Genomic DNA, 19495 nt, shown 5'->3' on the forward strand with positions numbered 1-19495 from the left:
TTGGCAATGATGCTTTCCCATACAGTGGGTTCCCTTTCCATTTTGATGGTTGTTTCTTTTGCTGTGCAGAAGCTTTTGAGTTTGATGTAGTCCCATGTTTTCATTTTTTCCTTTGTTTCTTTTGTCTTAGATGATGTATCAGTGAAGATTCTGCTGTGTATGATGTCCTACATTTTGTTGCCTACATTTTCTTCTAGGATTTTTATGGATTCAAGAGTCACATTTAAGTCTTTTATCCATTTTGAGTTTATTGTTGTGTATGGTGTAAGTTGATGGTCTAGTTTTGTTTTTTTCATGGAGCTAATTTTTCTAATACCATTTATTAAAGAGGCTATCTTTACTCCATCGTATGCTCTTGCCACGTTTGTCAAATATGAATTGAGCATGTCCTGGGTAAATTTCTGGGTTCTCTGTTCTGTTCCGTTGGTCTATATGCCTGATCTTGTGCCAGTACCAGGCTGTCTTGATTAAAGTAGCTTTGTAGTATAACCTGATACTCCAGCATTGTGATCCCACCTACTTTGTCCTCCTTTCTCAAGATTGCTGTGGCTATTCGGGGTCATTTTTGGTTCCATATAATCTTTTGAAGTATTTGTTCTAGTTCTGTGAAATATGTCGTTGGTATTTTGATGGGGAATGCATTGAATCTATAGATTGCTTTGGGTAGTATGGACATTTTAATGATGTTAATTCTTCCAATCCATGAACAAGGTACATGCTTCCACTTTTTTATATCTCCCTCTATTTCTTTTTTCAATGTCCTGTAGTTTTCTGCAAACAGATCCTTTACTTCTTTGGTTAAGTTTATTCCTAGGTGTCTTAATTTTTTTTGCCACAATGATAAATGGGATTTTTTTTCTCTTTCTGTGAGTTCATCACTGATGTAATAGAATGCTGTTGATTTCTTGACATTAATTTTGTATCCTGCTACTTTGCCAAATTCATTTATTAAGTCTAGTAGATTTCTGATGGAGTCTTTAGGATTTTCTATGTATAATTTCTTGATTTCTTTTATGGTACATCTAGTGGTGACAACCTCCCTCTGTTTTTGTTTGTCTTGAAAAGGCTTTATCACCCTCATTTTAAAGGATACCTTTGTATTTGTTTTCTTAGTAACTGTTTTCTTTCAGTACTTTGAAATATATCATCCCATCCTTTCCTGGCCTGAATGGTTTGTTGAGGAAGCCACTAACAGTCTTAAGGGGTGGTTCCTTTATATGTGATGGATAACCTTTCTCTTGATTTCAAAATTCTCTGTTTGACTTCTGACAGTTTAATTGTAAGGTACTTTGGTGTAGTCATCTTTATGTTCAATCTACTTGGAGTCATGTGGGCTTCTTGTGTCTGGACATTTATTTCTCTCCCCAGATTTGAGATGTTCTCAGTTCTCATTTGTTTAAATAAGCTCCCTACCCCTTTCTTCTTCTGAGACTTCCATAATTAGTATATTGGTTCATTTAGAGTATCCCATAAGCCACATAGAATTTTTCATTCTTTTCTCCCCTTCAATCAAATAATTTCAAATGATCTGACTTCAAGTTCACTGATTATTTCTTCTGTTTGAGAGTCTGTTGTTGAAGCTCTGTATTACATTTAATTTTTTTTTTTTTTTTTTTTTTTTTTTTTAGCTAAGCTATTGTATTCTTCAACTCCAGAATTTGTGTTCCAGAATTCGTTTGGTTCTTTATATTGTTTCCTATCTCTTTGTTGGGCTTGGTTTTGTTGTATTATTTTCCTGATTTCACTAAATTGTTTATAAATGTTCTCTTGTAGCTTGCTGGGTTTCTTTAGGATAATTATTTTAAATTCTTTTTAGGCAGTTTGTGGATCTCCATATATTTGGGGTTATTGGAAGTTGATTGAGATTCTTTGGGGGTGTCATGTTTCCCTGATTCTTGGTGTTCCTTATTTCCTTGCACTATTGTCTGTGCATTTGAAGAAGCAGTAAGGTTTTCTAGATTTCATGTACTGATTTCATAAAGATCTTCACCTGTCAGAAGATTTGAAGGCTGAGTGCCTGGGCACCACTTGAAAGGTATACAAGAATATACTGTTGTGCCAGGTCTAATTGCACACAGGATGTCAAATTAGAGGCATATGGCAACTCCAAATGTGGGGGGAACCCTGTGGCCTGGCAGCTGTATCTGTAACATCGACAACTGCATGGTCCTGGATAATGACAGCCGATGGGGTTAGCAGTGACTGTGAGAGCTGGTGGGGTCCTCAGCAGTGCCTACAGTTCCAGCAATGATTGTGTTTGAATAAGCAGAAGGGACCAAGGTCAACTGTGTGTGATTGCTCTGTTGTAGGGGCCATTCCTAGGCACACACTCAGTAGTGGGAGCCAAGGGATTGCAGGGGCCAGATATGGCCATGGGTGGGAGTGTATATTGGTGGTGGCCAGCTGAAAGCATCTATGTGGGGTAGAGCAAAAAGTGGTAAAGTTGTGGGGGCTAACCACTGCTGTATGAATGACAGTGAAAACTGAGACTAGTAGTGGGAACTGGGCTGGCCACAATGGATGACTAGCTTGCATATGATGGCAAAGGCTATTTTATTTTGTACTATAATAGTAAAGTACAAAAACTAAAATGCTCAACATATTTAATTACACCAATTTTGACTCAGAAGTCTATACCACAAAAAGATAAAAAGATTAAGAACCCCCTTATAAAAATACTGAAAACTATATATCCCAAATATATAAAATATTAAATTATAACCAATCAAGAACAGCAAAATATTTAGTCATGATACTTTTGGTTAATAGTAAGTAGTATGCCATATTTAACATCTGGGGGAAAATACCACTCCTCAGATAATCATACTTCTACATAGGATATAAACAAATTAAATAAAGGAAATAATGACCACATTTTTTTATACCAGCAATGACAAGATAAAGTAGAAAGCCAATAAGACATTACCATTTACACCTAAGATTATTATAAATAATGCCAGCCTTAATTAGCAATTATACAGCTCATATTCTAAAGCCTTTTAAATTTCTACGTGTCAATTTCTAAGTAGTTAGCTCTTAAAACACTAGGTAATTCTGAATAATTTTTTTGTTCACAATGTAAGAGAAATTAACATTGTTGCTAATAATCATTTGTAAACAAAATAACTAAGCAGTATTAGTGTTTCTAGATTATCCTTAAGAAGGCAAAAAATATTCTAAGTATAGGTTTTAGCTCTGGCTGTATGGCTCAGTGGTTGGAGCATTGGCTAGTTAACCACAGGGTTGCGGATTCAATTCTGGGCCCTGTGTGGGAGGCAACCAATTGATGTCTCTCTCTCACATCGATGTTTCTCTTTCTCTGTCTCTCTCCCCCTCTCGCCCTTTCCTTCCACTCTCTCTAGAAATCAATGGAAAAAATATCTTTGGGTGAGGATTAACAACAACAAAAACAACAAATATAGGTTTTATATGCAAATGAATTTTTCATATTTCTATATTTAAAATCTCTTAAATTTGCCAATGTATGTCAAAGTATTGAGTAAAGGGCATTATTATTATTATTATTGTTATTATTATTTTCTTTATTGATCTTAGAGAGAGAGTAAGATGGAAAGATCGATGAGAGAGAACATTGAATGGCTGCCTTCTACATACCATCCACTGGGGATTTGGCCCACAACCTGGGCATATGCCCAAACCAGGAATTGAACTGGCAACCTCTTGATGCATGGGTCAACACTCAACCACTGAGCCATACCGGCAGGGCTAAAGGGCATTATTAATGTCAGAAATGAATTACATAAATAAAAAATGATGACTGAAGTCTGATAAGACGGGATGTGTTCTTTATTGTTTTAGAGAGAGGGGAAGAGAAAGAGACAGATAGACAGGAAGAGACACATCAATAGATGAAAGAAAAATTGATTTGCTGCCTCCCATACATGCCCTCACCTGGATTAAACCCACAATCCAGTTATGTGCCCTCCCTGGGAATCAAACTGGAACATTTCAGTGCATGGGATGATGCTCCAACCAACTGAGCCAGGGTGAGATGTTATTTTTAAAATTAAAAAAAAAAAAAAAAAACTTTAAGAAAGATGAATCTACTTTTCCCTTGAGAAAAATTAACAGTAAGCTAAAACACTTTAAAAGAGATGTGATCCCACCAACAATAATAGCTTTGCTCCCCCCCATCCATGACGAGAGAGATATTTTTCCTATACAAGTGGTCGTCATACTCGTACTAGTAATAGCAGCTGCAGAAGGATTATGAAGGTATTTTTAATTTATTTAACATATAGAAACGAAATATTCCTAGCACTATTTCTCAAAAGTGTAATTTTTTTATACACATGTATCACACTAGAATTTTTTTGACATTTAAGTTTCCAGAATTAAATGAGCAAGGTCAATCCATTTTTATAGGACTATATCATCTTTTCATTAAAGTCCTGTTCTTGAATAGTTCATTATACTAGAAACAGATTTTCTATCCCAAGGAGAGACTTCAGGGCACTGCATTGCACCATTAGCAATACCTACCAAGTCAAAGTCCTTTGAAAAGTGTATGATGAAGGTAGGCAAAGAGGTAGGTAAAATGATTTTGATTGAGGAACAGTGTAGATCTGATAAAACTGAATTGAATGAAATCCATGATTCCTGTTTCTCAATAACCTTTGCGTGAATGAAGCTAATCCACTCATGTTATGTTTTTGTTCCAATCTCTCATCAACGGTTAAGCTTTATCAAGTATGAACAATGCTTTTATCATTCTTTTAGACATGTGCTTCTTATTTAACATATCAAAAAGTCTAATTGACAAAGCTGCTATTTATAATCAAGTGAGGACTAAATTTTACTTTGCTGAGGGATCCTGAAAGACAGAAGAGAGATCGTTATAACAGGTAAGAATTTGGTAAAAATATTACAGCAAATATGGTGCCATACATGACAGGGATATTATGATCAGATAATCTATGAGTTATTACAGGTATGGATGTATGTCAAAACACTAACTTGAAATATCTAAAATCATTGATGGAGATATGAAATTAGAGACTAGCCTTAGTATGAGAAGCAAAACATTCCATACCTAAATTTAGAACTAAGTATAACCACCTGTCTCATGTAACACCTCTCACTAATTTTCAAACTTATCTTAAGATAATTATGATTTATTATTTGATAGGTCCTTTGTAAAACAATGATGCTTTTTTTATCTTTTGGTTATGCCCCAATTAACCTTAAAAAAAATACAAAGTAAAGAGAAAACACTTGTTAACCTCTCTATAATGAGAACAAATTTATACCTAACCTACTGTATAAATACAAATCAAAATTTTGGCATGCACCACAATTCATTTTTCTCTAAATTATTACCTTTTCAGTAGATTTATTACCAGTTGAGAAGAGGAAAAACAAATAACATCTGCTGAAATAAAACTCAGCTATTATGTCCATGCACTATGCTGGGTGATTTCACATAATAGCTGATTTAATTAAAGTGGCAATAAAGTTTTATTATTTCTATACAAAATAACAATAACAACAACAACAACAACAAAAAACAGAGGCACAAATAGATTAAGCAATGTACAAAAATCATATTTAGGACTGAAAAGGGTCAAGGGTAAAGAAAAAACAAAAAATCACTCCCAGCCCTAGCCAGTTTTGCTCAGTGGTTAGAGTCACAGGTTCGATTCCCATCAAGGGCATGTACCTCGGTTGCGATTGGTCACTGGCCATGGTTGTGGTCATGTGGGAGGCAACCAATCGATATGTCTCTCTCACATCAATGTTTCTCTCTCTCTCTCTCTTTCCCTCCCTCCCACTCTACCTGAAGATAAATGGAAAAATATCCTTGGACGAGGATTAAAAAAACAAAGCAAAACAAAAGATTCCCAATTTGCTAGTTTAGCCATTTTCAATCAGTGTGCCACAAGCATTTTTAAAATATGTAATACCTCATTATTTTGTCAGGGACACTGGCCTCTTTTCCCTTGTATTGTCAAATAAAAATAAAAAAAATGACAACAGCCAACACAACAATAGCTCTCCGGTGTGAATGCATCAAAAGTATACCTATTTTTTTTTGTTAGATCTGCAAAAAATATATTTTTTGGTGTGTTGCAGAATTTTAGTGATTAGTGTCATGAGATGAAAAAAGCTGAAAATCATTGTGCTAGTCCATGGATAAGGTTACTAAGAGAAAAGGAAAGTTCGAAAGGCGGAAGTGCTTTGCCAGGTGATGGCAGGAAAAAGTGAGTGTCATTGACATGCCTTTATGCAATAGCAGGCAACCAAAAGAGTTGTTATAGGGGCAGAAAAAGTACAGTTTGGTACACAGACCAAGACATTCTACCTTTTATATTTATAAATATCAAGTTAAATTGCTATAAGCTTATAAAGATGTTCAATCTACTGTAAAATTATTACAATGTTCAGTTTACAAACCAAATTCTGTTTTAAACAATCTCTGTTTAAAGATAGAAACAATTTTGGGGGTGGGTGTGGGTGTCTCACTTAGCTAGGCTGCTGAGAACTTCTACTACCCAGGGTCTGGGTTCTGCCCTTTAGTAAACACTGGGCCCTTCCTCCTGGGAAAATTGTGGTACTGTGTGGGGCTGGGGCACTGTACATATACGTTCTCCTCACCCCGCCCAGATGACCCACACTGCAGACACCCAACCCAGCATGAGAGACAGAGAATTATTCAGAGAATTTAAATTAAAAAGAGATAATAAAACTCAGAATAAAAGTATAAAGATACAAATCATCTCTGTATTCTTAACAGCAGTGAAAAATTTAACAGACTATAAACGAAAATCTAAAAGACTGTATTTTGTCTCTTTCAAACTTTTTGCCCTGAAGGAAAACCCACTGAAATTTCTATCAGTGAACAATACTACCATTGAGCTCACCAGCCTGACTCCATCAGCTTTCTCCTCATCTTTTATTTGCTTGTTCCTTTCCTTTCTTTTGACAAACATGTTCAGTCCTTTTTCCCAGAGGGTTTTGCTTTCTATTTCTACACCACCACAAATCTATAGCCTCTGATTCCTAAAGCCTCTCTGTAAATCACATATTCCCTTCCCTTTTCACTGCAGTTTGTGAAAATCAATTTCTTCCATCATCTATATAACATCTAAAATTCCACTTCCTGTGTCAAGTTTTTGTAGGCTAAAATGAAGATGCAATTTTTTTTTTTTTTTTTTTGCTAGGCCAATCACACAGAAACAAAAGTTTATTACCTATGAAGCCCAAAATGCACTTACCACTTCTTTAATATAATTTTTTATTTATTCCATTTGTTCAGTCACTTGCATATCTTCTATGTGTGTATGTCAATATTGAATGTTTTAAGTTTCTGATGAGCAGAATTACATTTAGTTCCATTTTGGCATTTATTACCTTGTACAATGTCGGGTGTCACTAGGTGCAGAACTAATGTTTCTAATGTAGTTTATTTTGTAGTTTCTAATGTATAGTCTTAATATATAATCTTGTAATTCAGGATAAAAAGAAATGAAATAAAATCATTCTTGTCCATAATTTAGACTTGATAGATTTTTAAAATTATTAACAATATGACTCTTTAAAACTGTTTTCCTGCAATGGGAGAAACTGTAGGGTAAGTCAGTTAGCTTTAAGTTGGGGTTTTTTCTCTTAGTTATACTTCCAGGATATAGAAGAATTCCAACACCTTCTCTAGGCTGATAACAGTACACCTTGCTTGCTTAACCCTTCAGCCTGATGCTTCCTGATAGTTTTTTTTGGAATACTTTAAAACCCAGGAGACACTTTCCTAAGGACTAATACATTTTAGACTAAAGCTAAGGAGATCTAAAATTGAGCCAGTGGGTCCTTTAAAATCACACAGGAAGGAGTCTTAAAGAGATTTATTTTATCAATTTAAAAACTGAAATCCCACAAGTGGAGTCATCTTATAATGAAAATTTTGGTATTTCCTTCTTCTCTGGTTTTATTTTTATTAAATTTTTTTTTCTTTATTGATTTTGAGAGAGAGAGAGAGGGATGGAAACATCAATGAGAGAGAACAACAATTAGCCACCTCCTGCATGCCCCCCTGCTGGAGATCGGGTCCACAACCTGGGCATGTGCCCTGACCGGGAAATGAACCAGCAACCTTTTGGTGCATGGGTCAGTGCTCAACCACTGAGCCACACCAGCTGGGTTTTAAAAAGTCAGTTCTCAATTACATTATTAGATGCTTGATAAAAGTGGGCACATACTCTTACTAAATTTGTAAAGAAACATGGAGCATTGTCCATTATTTGCCCCACTCTTACCTTTTTCACAATTATGCTCCTAAAAAAAAAGTAAGGTCTTATTGTATATCATGTGATCTTTGACACTTTAAAAAACAAAACAAAACATTAAAACATTTTAAAAGCTCTTATCTCCCTACTCAATTCTTTGGTAAGTGATTGAAGTATATACACACACGATCACTTTCAAATTACGCTAATTTTCCACAATTTTTCAAAGTCTTCAATTCATCATTTCACAAATTGATAGCTCCCCATTCTGGCTACCTTGGGAAAAGGAATGAAGAATCAAGGAGACAGCAGAAATCTTTGCATCCTTGTCTCTTGTTATTTATCTATTTCAGGATCAGCTACATCATTTGGGAGATCCAATGCAAAATGATATTGCAGGGACCCCTGTTGGAAAATTTAAAAAAATGTTAAGATGGCAACAGTAGAGCATTAAATCAGGTGCAGGGCCCTTCAGAGTACTGGGCTCTGTTCAACTGCACAGATCACATGCCCATGAAGCTGCCCTGCTCTTTTCCCTATGTGACCTTGACTTTGTTTCATCCCTTCACCCAATATATTGTTGAAAACTTATTTCCTCTCATGTCAGTCACCTCTGGCTTCACCTATCTTAGTCACCACATGGCTTACTGACAAAGACCATACACATTCTCTGAATCTGCTACTATCTTCAGAATGAAATAAGAAAAAAAGAGATGCAGTTTGAACACAGTGAAATACAAAGTCCAATGTTTATGGGAGGTGTTTGAATTATTTTATCATAACCTAATCTTTGTAGGATAAGAACAGGATATAATAAATGCTTAAAAATGATGGTCTTGCTAGAAAACTACACAAATAAAAAGTGCAAAATAAATAATATGTGAAAGCAAGTAGATATAAACTTAAAATATGAACAAATCTGTTATTTTTTTCTACGCTAAAAACAAATCCTCTCAAGTAGAGGGTATGCATTCTGTATCAACCAGAGTATCAATAAGTTAACAAGATTTTAAAAAATGATTTCCAAGTCTAAATTACTACCTGTACTTGCATAAATAAATGCTGTATATAGGCAAGTAAAAAAAAATTGTATATAGAAAGATTAAGCAGAAGCCTACATTTATTATTAAAAAATAAATAGTTTATTCTTCCTGAAACAAGAATCACTATAATGAAAAAGGATTTAAAGAAGGTGAAGAGATTAGCCAAAGTACATATATGTGTAAGCCACAGATACAGACAATAGTGTGGCAATGGCCACATGGAAGGGGGGTTGAGGGCTGGGTGGAGGTATGTAAAGTGTGTGTGGAAGGAATGGGGACATCTGCAATGGTGTAAACAATAAAAATGAAGTTAAAAAATAAACCCCTGGATAGTTGTTTCTACAACAAATTTAAAAAAAAGAATCTTCAAAGATGCTCACAATCCTTCACTATCAGAGACAAGAGCATGACTACTATAAGAGGGTGCCAGATGGAAGGTCCAAAGTTGAAGCAAATGGGCAAGATGGCATCTAAAGGAGCTGAGGAGCTAGAGGGAAGAATGTAGGAAGAGACAAAATATAGCAAAAACAGGAAAGATACTGATAACCATTGAAGTCACCCTTTGTTTTAGCCAGGAAAAAATATAGGGCAATAGCCAGTATTTTCTTCCTTTTCATGAAGTTAGAACATGTGGGATACTGCAATTATCTGGCTATAGGGGCAACTTAAGAGCATAAGAAAAAACTTGCACCAGAGTAAATTAATATAACCCTACAGATCAATTGTTATCCATTCTTAGAAATCAACTATTTCCGTTCTACAGCAGAATGTGAAGCAGAGACGGGAAAATAAAATGTACTACAAAGTGAAAGAAGTGAATGATGCCAACAGGAGATCTATGCAAGGTATTAGATTCTTCTTTCCTTGAAATTCTAAGACTTTCACAGTCAATGAAATGTACACTTCTACAGACCATCTTATAGCTGGTGGGCAGAACAACTACTTTTCCTTTTACCATGTGATTTCTAACTTCACTTTTTATCCTTAGCGCTCCCATAAATAAGGCTGTACATAAGAACCTATCATACTTATCTACATGTTTGTTTTCAAGTCTACTTTAAGTTGTTTTAGAAGACTAAAATTTATATTTAAAATAATACAGATAATTGAACAACTAAAAAAAGAAGAGGAAAATACAAAAGGTTGTGAAAAAAGAACGGTATTCAAGAGTCAAAGAAACAATTATTTACTGTGTCAAGATACACTCTTTAAATATAACTGCAATCATAAAATTAATTTATTTCCAACACACTGTTCCTGCTCTTAAAAAGAGTTTTACTATTTTTAAATGTTCAAAAGGATAATATACTGAATCTGTTATAATTTAAGTGGAACTTTAATAAATACAGAACAGTCTGTTAATAGTCAACACTTACATAATTAATTCTTTATAGACTACGTGACTCTTTAGGAGCAATTTGCCTTTTATACCTTCTCCATCTATTTTTGAAAGGTATTTTTATTATTTCAAAATATAAAATGTGATTTCCATGAAAACTTGACAGTTTTACCATATCATTAGCATTATTAATCTGTTTTTATTTAAAGCAAAAGCATAAGAGATGTTAAGTATCTAGTTCTAAAGTTTTGTTTTTGTTTTTTAATCCTCACATGAGGATACTTTCCCATTTATCTTCAGATAAAGAGGGAGGGAGGGAGTAAGAGAGAGAGAGAAACATCAGTGTGACAGAGACACAATGACTGGCTGCCTTCTGCATGATCCTGACCAGGACCGGGGATGAACTGCAACCAAGGTACATGCCCTTGACTGGAACTGAACCTGTGACTCTGGTCCATGGGCCAATGCTCTAACCACTGAACCAAACCAGCCAGGGCTTAAAGTATTTTTTGAAGTGTTTAAATAAATTTTATAAAAGCAAAGCTGATATGTAATATAAATAATAGACTGGTAATGCCCGGCTGGTGTGGCTCAGTGGTTGAGTATCGACCCCTGCACTGAGAGGTCACTGGTTTGATTCCTGGTCAGGGCACATGCCCAGGTTGTGGGCCTGATCTCTAGTGGGGGGCATGCAGGAGGTGGCCAATCGATGATCTCTCTCATCAATGTTTCCATCTCTTTCTCCCTCTTCCTTCCTCTCTCTCTAAAATAAAAAAACAAACAAACATATATATGTATATAAAAACAGACTGGTAAACAATCTTTAATACCCACAATATCGGGTATCATTTAAAGCAATATTCTATAACATGCTGTTTATATTACTTTGTCAGATCTAGCAGATTACTATTCTGAAGTAAAACTGTTTTAAAAATGATTTTAAAAAATGTATCTTTATTGTTGAAAGTATTTTTTCCCCATTGACCCTCTCTACCAGGCCTTCACTGCACTATTACTGTGTCCATGAGTTTTGCATATATGCATATAAATTCTGTGGTTAAGCTCTTCCTGTCGCCCCTCCCTTCTTCCCTCTGAGATGTGCCAGTCTGTTCCAAGCTTTCATGTCTCTGGATCTATTTTGTTTGTCAGTTTATTTTGTTCATTAGATTCCACAGATAAGTGAGATCATATGACACTTGTCTTTCTCTGACTGGATTATTTCACTTGGTATAATACTCTCCAGGTCCCTCCATGCCATCTAAAAGGGTAAGAATTATTTTTTTATGGCTATATAGGATTCCATTATGTAAATATACCACAGCTTTTTTATCCACTCACCTACTGATGGGCACTTGGGCTGTTTTCAGATCTTAGCTACTGTAAAGAGTGCTGCTATGAAAAAGAATAAAAATGATTTTTTGTATTAGTTTCAGAAATAATGCTATTTTAATTGAATTTATTGGGGTGACATTGGTTAATAAAATTATACAGGTTTCAGGTATATGATTCTACAGTACATCATCTGTATATTGTATTGTGTGTTTACCATCCCAAGTCACATCCCCTTGGTCCCCAATCATTCCTGCTTTATTTTCTTCTACCTCATCCCATCCCCACCTTCTCTCTGGCAATCACCATTCTGTTTCTGTGTCCATGAGTCTTTCTTTTTGTCTTTGCTTAATCCTTTCACCCTTCTCACCCTGCCCCCAACCCCCTCCCCTCTGACAGCTGTAAGTCTGTTCTTTGTATAAATGAATCTGTCTCTACTTTGTTTATTTTGTTCAACTGACTCCACATTTAAAAGGTCATACACCATGATCAAGTGGGATTTCCATAAAATCCCACTTTAAAAAAAAAAGGATAAAAACCATATGATTATATCAATAGATACAGAAAAAGCATCTGATAAAAATCCAGTACCTAGTCATGATAAAAATTCTCAACAAAGTGTGAATAAAGAAAACATATCTTAATGTAAAAAATAATGCTATTTTATAAAATTTGATTTGCAGGGAGAGGAGAGACAGAGGGGGAGAGAAGGAGAGAGCAAGAGAGAGAAAGAAAAAGAAACATCCATTAGTTGCCTCTCACATGTGCCCTGACCAGGGATCAAACCCCAAACTAGGTATGTGCCCCAACCGGAAAAGAAACCTGCAACCTTTTGGTGAATGGGATGATGCTCCAACCAATTGAGCCACCTGACCAGGGAAAAATAATGCTATTTTTTAAATTCAAGAAATAAAAGGGAAAGTCATCCTAATTTTACACAAATAATTTCTCTATAAAGAAGTGATTTAAGTGTTTAAATAACAAAAGAAATTAGTTCCAATTACCTGGTACCAGTCATTATTTGTCTGTACAGCATAAAAAAAAAAAGAGTCATACAATTATCCTCATGCATGCAATTCAAACATTACTAATTTTTAATTGTTTGGAGGGCAAAGTAACATTACTCTGTTAAGTGTAGTGATTCTCAAGATATGTAGTCCATAGAACAATAGCATCAGCACTACATGGAACTTGTTAGAAATTTACTGGAAATTCTAGGATCCCATCCCAGACCTACTAAATCAAAAACAATGAGGGAAGGGTCCATCAATCTTATTTTTTAACTTTATTTTTATTGATGACACCATTACAAATGTCACCATTCCCCCTCACTCTTTGCAAACCTCCACCTAGCCTACCATTCCCTTCCCTCTGGCCATTGCCACACTGTTGTTTGTGTTTATGGGTTATGTATTCATGTTCTTGAGCTAATCCGTCACTTTCTTTCATCTAGTACCTCAACCCTCCTCCACTCTTGACAGCTGTCAGTCTATTTCATGTATCCATGCCTCTGTTTCTGTATTGTCAGTTTATTTTGTACATTAGATTACACATATGTATGAGATTATATGGTGTTTGTCTTTCTCTGACTGGTTTATTTAACATAATAATCTCCCAGTCGACTCATGCTGTCACAAAAGGTAAGATTTCCTTCCTTTCTATGGCTACATAGTGTTCCATTGTATAAATGTACCACAGCTTTTTTTCACCACTCCTCTCCTGATGGGCACTTGGGCTGTTTCCAAATTTTGATTATTGTAAATAATGCTGCAATGAACACAAAGGTGTGTATATTCTTTCCAATTTGTATTTTGGATTCTTAGGATATTCTCCCAGAAGTGAGATCACTGGGTCAAAAGGCAATTCCATTTTAAGTTTTCTGAGAAAATTTCATACTGTTTTTCATAGTGGCTGCACCAGTCTACATTCCTACAAACAGTGCATGAGGGTTCCCTCTTCTCCACAACACTTGTTTTATTTACTGATGGTAGCTATTCTGGCAGGTGTGAGGTGGTATCTCATTGTGATTTAATTTGCATTTATTTCTCTGATGATTAGTGGCATTGAGCATTTATTTTGACGTCTATAGGTCGTCTGTATGTTCTCTTTGGAGAAGTGTCTATTCAGGTCCTTTGCCCACTTTTTAATTGGATTGTTGTTTTCCTGGTGTTGTTGTATAAGTTCTTCACATATTTTGGAAATGAACCCTTTATTTAATGTATCATTGGCAATTACACTGTCCCATAGTGGGTTCCATTTTCATTTTGTTGATAGTTCCCTTTGCTGTACGGTAGCATTTTAGTTTGATATAGTCCTATTTGTTTATTACTATTAATTATTATTATTATTATTTTGGTTTCCCTTGGATATGTGTCGTCAAAAATAACTCCACAAAAGGAAGACAAAGAATCCAATTAAAAATGGGCAGAGGAACTAAATAACACCTCTCCAAACAGGACATACAAATGGCTAAGAAACATATGAAGAAATGCTCATCATCACTAATCATCAGAGAGATGCAAATTAAAACAACAATGAGGTATCACCTCACACCTGTCAGAATGGCCGCCATCAACAAATCATTAAACAACAAGTGTTGGCAAGGGTGTGGAGAAAAGGGGACTCTAGTGCACTGCTGGTGGGAATGCAGACTGGTGCAGCCACTATGGAAAACAATATGGTGTCACCTCAAAAAATTAAAAATTGATCTTCCATTTGAGCCAGTGATCCTACTTCTAGGAATATACCCTAAGAAGCATAAAACACAAATCACAAAGAATATATGTACCCCCATGTTTGTAGCAGCACTATTTACAATCGCTAAGATCTGGAAACAGCCCAAGTGTCCATCAGTAGACGAATGGATCAAAAAGCTGTGGTACATATACACAATGGAGTACTACGCAGGTGTAAGAAAGAAAGATCTCTTATCCTTTGAGACTACATGGAGGGACCTTGAAAGTATCATCCTAAGTGAAACAAGCCAAACAGAGAAAGACAAGTTTCATATGAACTCACTTATTTGTGGAATATAATGAACATAACAGTCTGAGGAATGGGGTAGTCCCAGAGACGCGGAAGCAGGGTACAGACTGACAATCCCCTAAAGAGGGGGGAGGTGGGGAGGGATAAACCACAGAACTTATATGCATGTATGCATGAACAGTGGACATGGACAACAATCTGGGGAAAGGGCAGGGAGGGAGGAGGAGGGGGAGGGGGGAACCAGTGGGGGGAAAAGGAGAAACATCTATAACAAAAATTAATTAATTAAAAAAAAAGATATTTCCATATATATTCACAAAGAAAATAATAACAATAATAATGCTATGAGAGATGGCTCAGATTTTACTACTGGGTTTTCTTCTAGGATTTTCATGGTTTTATGACTTACATTTAAACTTAAGTCTTTTATCCATTTTGAGTTTATTCTTGTGTATGGTGTAAGTTGGTGGTCTAGTTTCACTTTTTTGCATGTATCTGTCCAATTTTTCCAACACCATCTATTGAAGAGACTATCTTTACTCCATTATATGCTCTTGTCTCATCAAATATTAATTGACCTTAAAGGTGTGAGTTTATTTCTGGGGTCTCTGTTCTGTTCCAATGATCTATATGCCTATTCTTACGCCAGCACCAGGCTATTTTGATTACAATAGCCTTGTAGTATAGTTTCACATCAGGTAGTGTGATACTTCCAACTTTGTTCTTTTATCAAGATTGCTGAGGCTATTTGAGGTCTTTTTTTGTTTAAACAAGCCCTCCAGGTGATTAGGATACAGTAAAGTTGCAGAACCAGTGGCTTAATATGTCTTCAAAATGGATTGTAAGGTATATAAAATAAAACTGCTCAAATTTCATGTATTTTTATTAATAATGTATCCCTAGACCAAGTGAACAGTTTAAGTGCAGCATAGAAAAATCAAGAAATCAATTTTACAAATGTACAAAACCTACTCTTTCTAGCAATAATGTAATCAAATGATATCAGAGAACAATTACTACTGAATGTAATGTCTTGGTCAACAATTGGTTATGGATTTAAAAAATAATAACCCACCAAAAATGCTATAAGTAACAACAGTATAAATCTTATGAATTGGGAAATCGAAAATGTACAACCCTGCTGAGTCCATACCAGGTACAAAATACAACATAAAAGATCTGCAACATAAGAGAGAGAAAGCAATATGTCTATTCCTTAAAGACACCAAAATGAAAGATGCACTTGAAAAAATAGCTATCTTATTACAGCTTGAATGAATTCCAGCACAAAACAGGTCCTCTGATAGCATACCATCTGTCATTATTATCTGCATCTTTATGCTTTATTATTATTCAAAATGTCTTTTTCTCTTGAACAAATCTTTGTCCTTGTCATAAAATATATACTCAAAATATTAGGATCTATTTTATTTCCTTCTAATCTTTCTTTTGCTATTTTGCCTTCCTGATTAATGTATTTCTTGATAAATCATAAAGTAATTTTCATCCATATTTTCTTCTTAGTTTTGAAGCTCATTATATATGCCTACATCAGCACTGTTCCCTTACTTACTACTGGAAGATGTATCCAGTGATGTGAGTGATGTGTTATAGTCCCCTACTATGACTGTATTGCTGTCAACCTCTCTTTTAAAGTCCATCAAGAGTTTTTAAAATATATTTAGGTGTGCCTGTATTGTGTGCATATATGTTTACAACGGTTGTATTTTCTTGTTGGATTGATCCTCTTAGTATTCTGTAGTGGCCTTCTGTGTCTTTTATAGCCTTTATTTTGAAGGCTTTTTTGCAGATACAAATATTGCTATCCTGGTCTTTTTTCTATTTCTATTTGCATTGAATATTTTTTCCATCCCTTCACATTCAGTCTGTGTGAACCATTTTTTCTGAGGAGAATCTCTTGTAAACAGCATATACGATGGTCATGTTTTCTTATCCATTCAGTCATCCCTTAACTTTTGATCAGAGCATTTAATCCATTTACAGTAAAGGTTATTAATAATAAGCTTTTTGCTGAGAATTTGTTTATTTACATTTTTATATTCTTTATACCTATGTTCTCCTCTCCCTCTATTTCTTCTTCTTAGAACAGTCCCTTTAACATTTCTTGCAATGCTGGTTTGGTGGTAATAAACTCCTTTAGCCTTTTTTGGTTTGGGAAACTCTTTATATTGCCTTCAATTTTAAGTGATAGCCTTGCTGGATACAAGTCTTGGATTCAGGCCCTTGCTTTTCATTACATGGAATACCTCATGCCTCTCCCTTGTGGCCAAACGTGTTTCTATTAATAAATCAGTTGACAGCTCATAGGAACTCCCTTGTAAGGTAACTTTCTGCCTGTAAGATTCTTTCTGTGTTTAATGTTTGCCATTTTAATTATTATGTATCTAGGTGGCAGCCTCTTTGGGTTCATCTTGATTGGAACTCTCTGTGTTTCTTTGACTTGTGTGACTTTTTCCTTCAGCGGATTAGGAAAGATTTCCATTATTATTTCTGTTACTTGCTCACATTCTTATTCTGGTACGCCTATGATACAGGTGTTGTTAAGTTTCATATTGTCCCAAAGTTCCCTTAAGCTATACTCCTGCTGTTTAATTCATTTTTTTCTATTTGCTACTCTAATTGAGTATTTATTTCTACCTTGTCTTTCAAGTAGCTGATTCAATCATGTGCTTTATCCAATCTATTTTTAATTCCTTCCAGTGTATCTTGATGTCATATATAGTATTCTTCACTTCTGACTGGTTCTTGTTCATGGTTTCTATCCTTTTTCATGCTGTTGTAGTACCCACTAAGTTTGTTGTAATTCTCACTAAGTTCCCTTGAGCATCTTTTTTAAAAAATGTTTTTGCTGATATTTTTAAAGAGAGAGGAAGGGAGAGAGAGATAGAAACATTGATGTGAGAGAGAAACATCAATCAGCTGCCTCCTGCATGCTCCCCACAGGGGATCAAGTCTGCAACCTGGGCATGTGCCTTGACTGGGAATCTAACCAGGACCTCTAAGTCCATGGGAAAATGCTCAATCCAAGGAGCCACACTGGGCTCCTTGAGTATCTTTAAAAGCATTACTTTGAACTCTATGTCTGATATGTTGCTTGCCTCTATTTCCTTTACTTCATTTTCTGGAGATTCCTTCTTTTCTTTCTTTTGGAGGTTCTTCGTCTCCCCATTTTTTTGTGTGCTTGTTTCTTCATATTAGGAAGAACTATTATGTCTCCCAGTCTTTATGGGATGGCCTCATATAGATGTGTCCTGAGGGACCAGTGGTGCAGTGTCTTTGATTTGAGCTGGATGCTCTATGAATGTCCCTTTGTTCATTATTTAGACTCTCCTGTTGTCATTGGGATTTGATTGTTCATGTCTCTTTCATGGGTGGTATCTCCCCTCTGACTTGCTGACTGAGGCTCAACCCTTACTTCATCATGCCAGCTGTTATACAGGTGCTTACAGAACAAAAGTAGACAAAATAGGACAAAACCAAAGCAACACAAAAAACCAAACTAAGTAAAACAACAACAAGGCTAAAACGGAAAAAGAAAAGAAAATATAAATAGAAGACTAAAAGACTCAAGACCAAACACTTAGAGAAAATAAAATGAAAAACAGAAGTAAAACACAAAGAAAGAGAGAGATAAATATGGAAGTAAAGATGAAATCAAAAGGAACTAGAATAAAAATTTTAAAAAGGAAACAAAAAAATAAATAAAATAATACTTTAAAAAAGTAATAGTAATGAATATATTAAAATATAGAATAAGGCCCTGGCTAGTTTGGCTCAGCAATTAGAGCATCAGCCCGTGGACCAAAGAGTCACAGGTTCCATTCTAATCAAGGGCACATACCTGTACCTTGGTTGTAGTTTGGTACCTGGCTCTGATTGAGGTTATGTGGGAGGCAGCCAGTCAATGTGTTTCTCTCACACTGATGTCTCCTCTCTCTCTCTCTCTCTCTCTCTCTCTCTCTCTCTCTCTCACTTTGTCTGAAGATAAATGGAAAAATGTCTTCGGGTGAGGATTTAAAAAATATATATATAGAATAGAAAAAGTAAAATGAGAAAAGAGAAGAGAAAAATAAAATTAGAAAAATAACAACAATATAAAGAAAAAATAAACAAAAAGTGACTAGAATGAAGAGAGAGAAATGAGAAATATGCAAGAAAAAATACACACCCACACAAAATCTTTGGATCTGCTATTTGTGGAGCTCACTGGATTTTGGTCTGATTTTGTTGAATCTGGCCCCTTGGTGTGTCTATCCTGTGCATCCAGGAGCTTCTCTGGTGTAGGACAATGTGAGTTACTAACCCTGCCTGGCCCTTGGCAACCTGACTGAGATCTGATAGGTTGGAACCCAAGTAGTCCTGTGGGTGGGGACTTCCTTTGCTCAGAGGCTGGCTCTACCTCAGATCTTACACCGTGAGTGTTATTGTCCTGAGCTGTTCTCCGTTCCACCACAAGATCTGTGGGGGTATCCTGGTCTTGGCCAGGATGGTTTGATCAGACTTGTGTTGGGGGTGGTGCCTGCAGCTTGTAGGAGGGG

At 35.6% G+C, this 19495-nt stretch overlaps 1 protein-coding gene across 11 annotated transcripts in view; it reads right to left on the reverse strand.

The window, feature by feature from the left end:
* Window positions 1-19495, reverse strand: part of ZEB1 (zinc finger E-box binding homeobox 1) — a 273742-nt gene that overhangs the window by 142974 nt on the left and 111273 nt on the right. Inside the window, exons 6-9 of one of the 11 annotated variants that reach the window (XR_004959538.1) lie at window positions 11961-12014; window positions 8517-8645; window positions 4504-4834; window positions 3927-3997 (exon numbers count right to left, since the gene is read on the reverse strand). The exons of 7 other annotated variants lie outside the window; for them this stretch is intronic. The gene's annotated coding sequence lies outside the window, so the exon portion shown is untranslated. Of the gene's footprint in view, window positions 1-3926; window positions 3998-4503; window positions 4835-8516; window positions 8646-11960; window positions 12015-19495 lie in introns of those variants that run through there. 3 more of the 11 variants (XM_036261970.1, XM_036261978.1, XR_004959542.1) reach the window with 3 other exon arrangements.

Source organism: Molossus molossus, unplaced genomic scaffold (assembly GCF_014108415.1).
Source record: "Molossus molossus isolate mMolMol1 unplaced genomic scaffold, mMolMol1.p scaffold_m16_p_1, whole genome shotgun sequence".
NCBI lineage: Eukaryota > Metazoa > Chordata > Mammalia > Chiroptera > Molossidae > Molossus > Molossus molossus.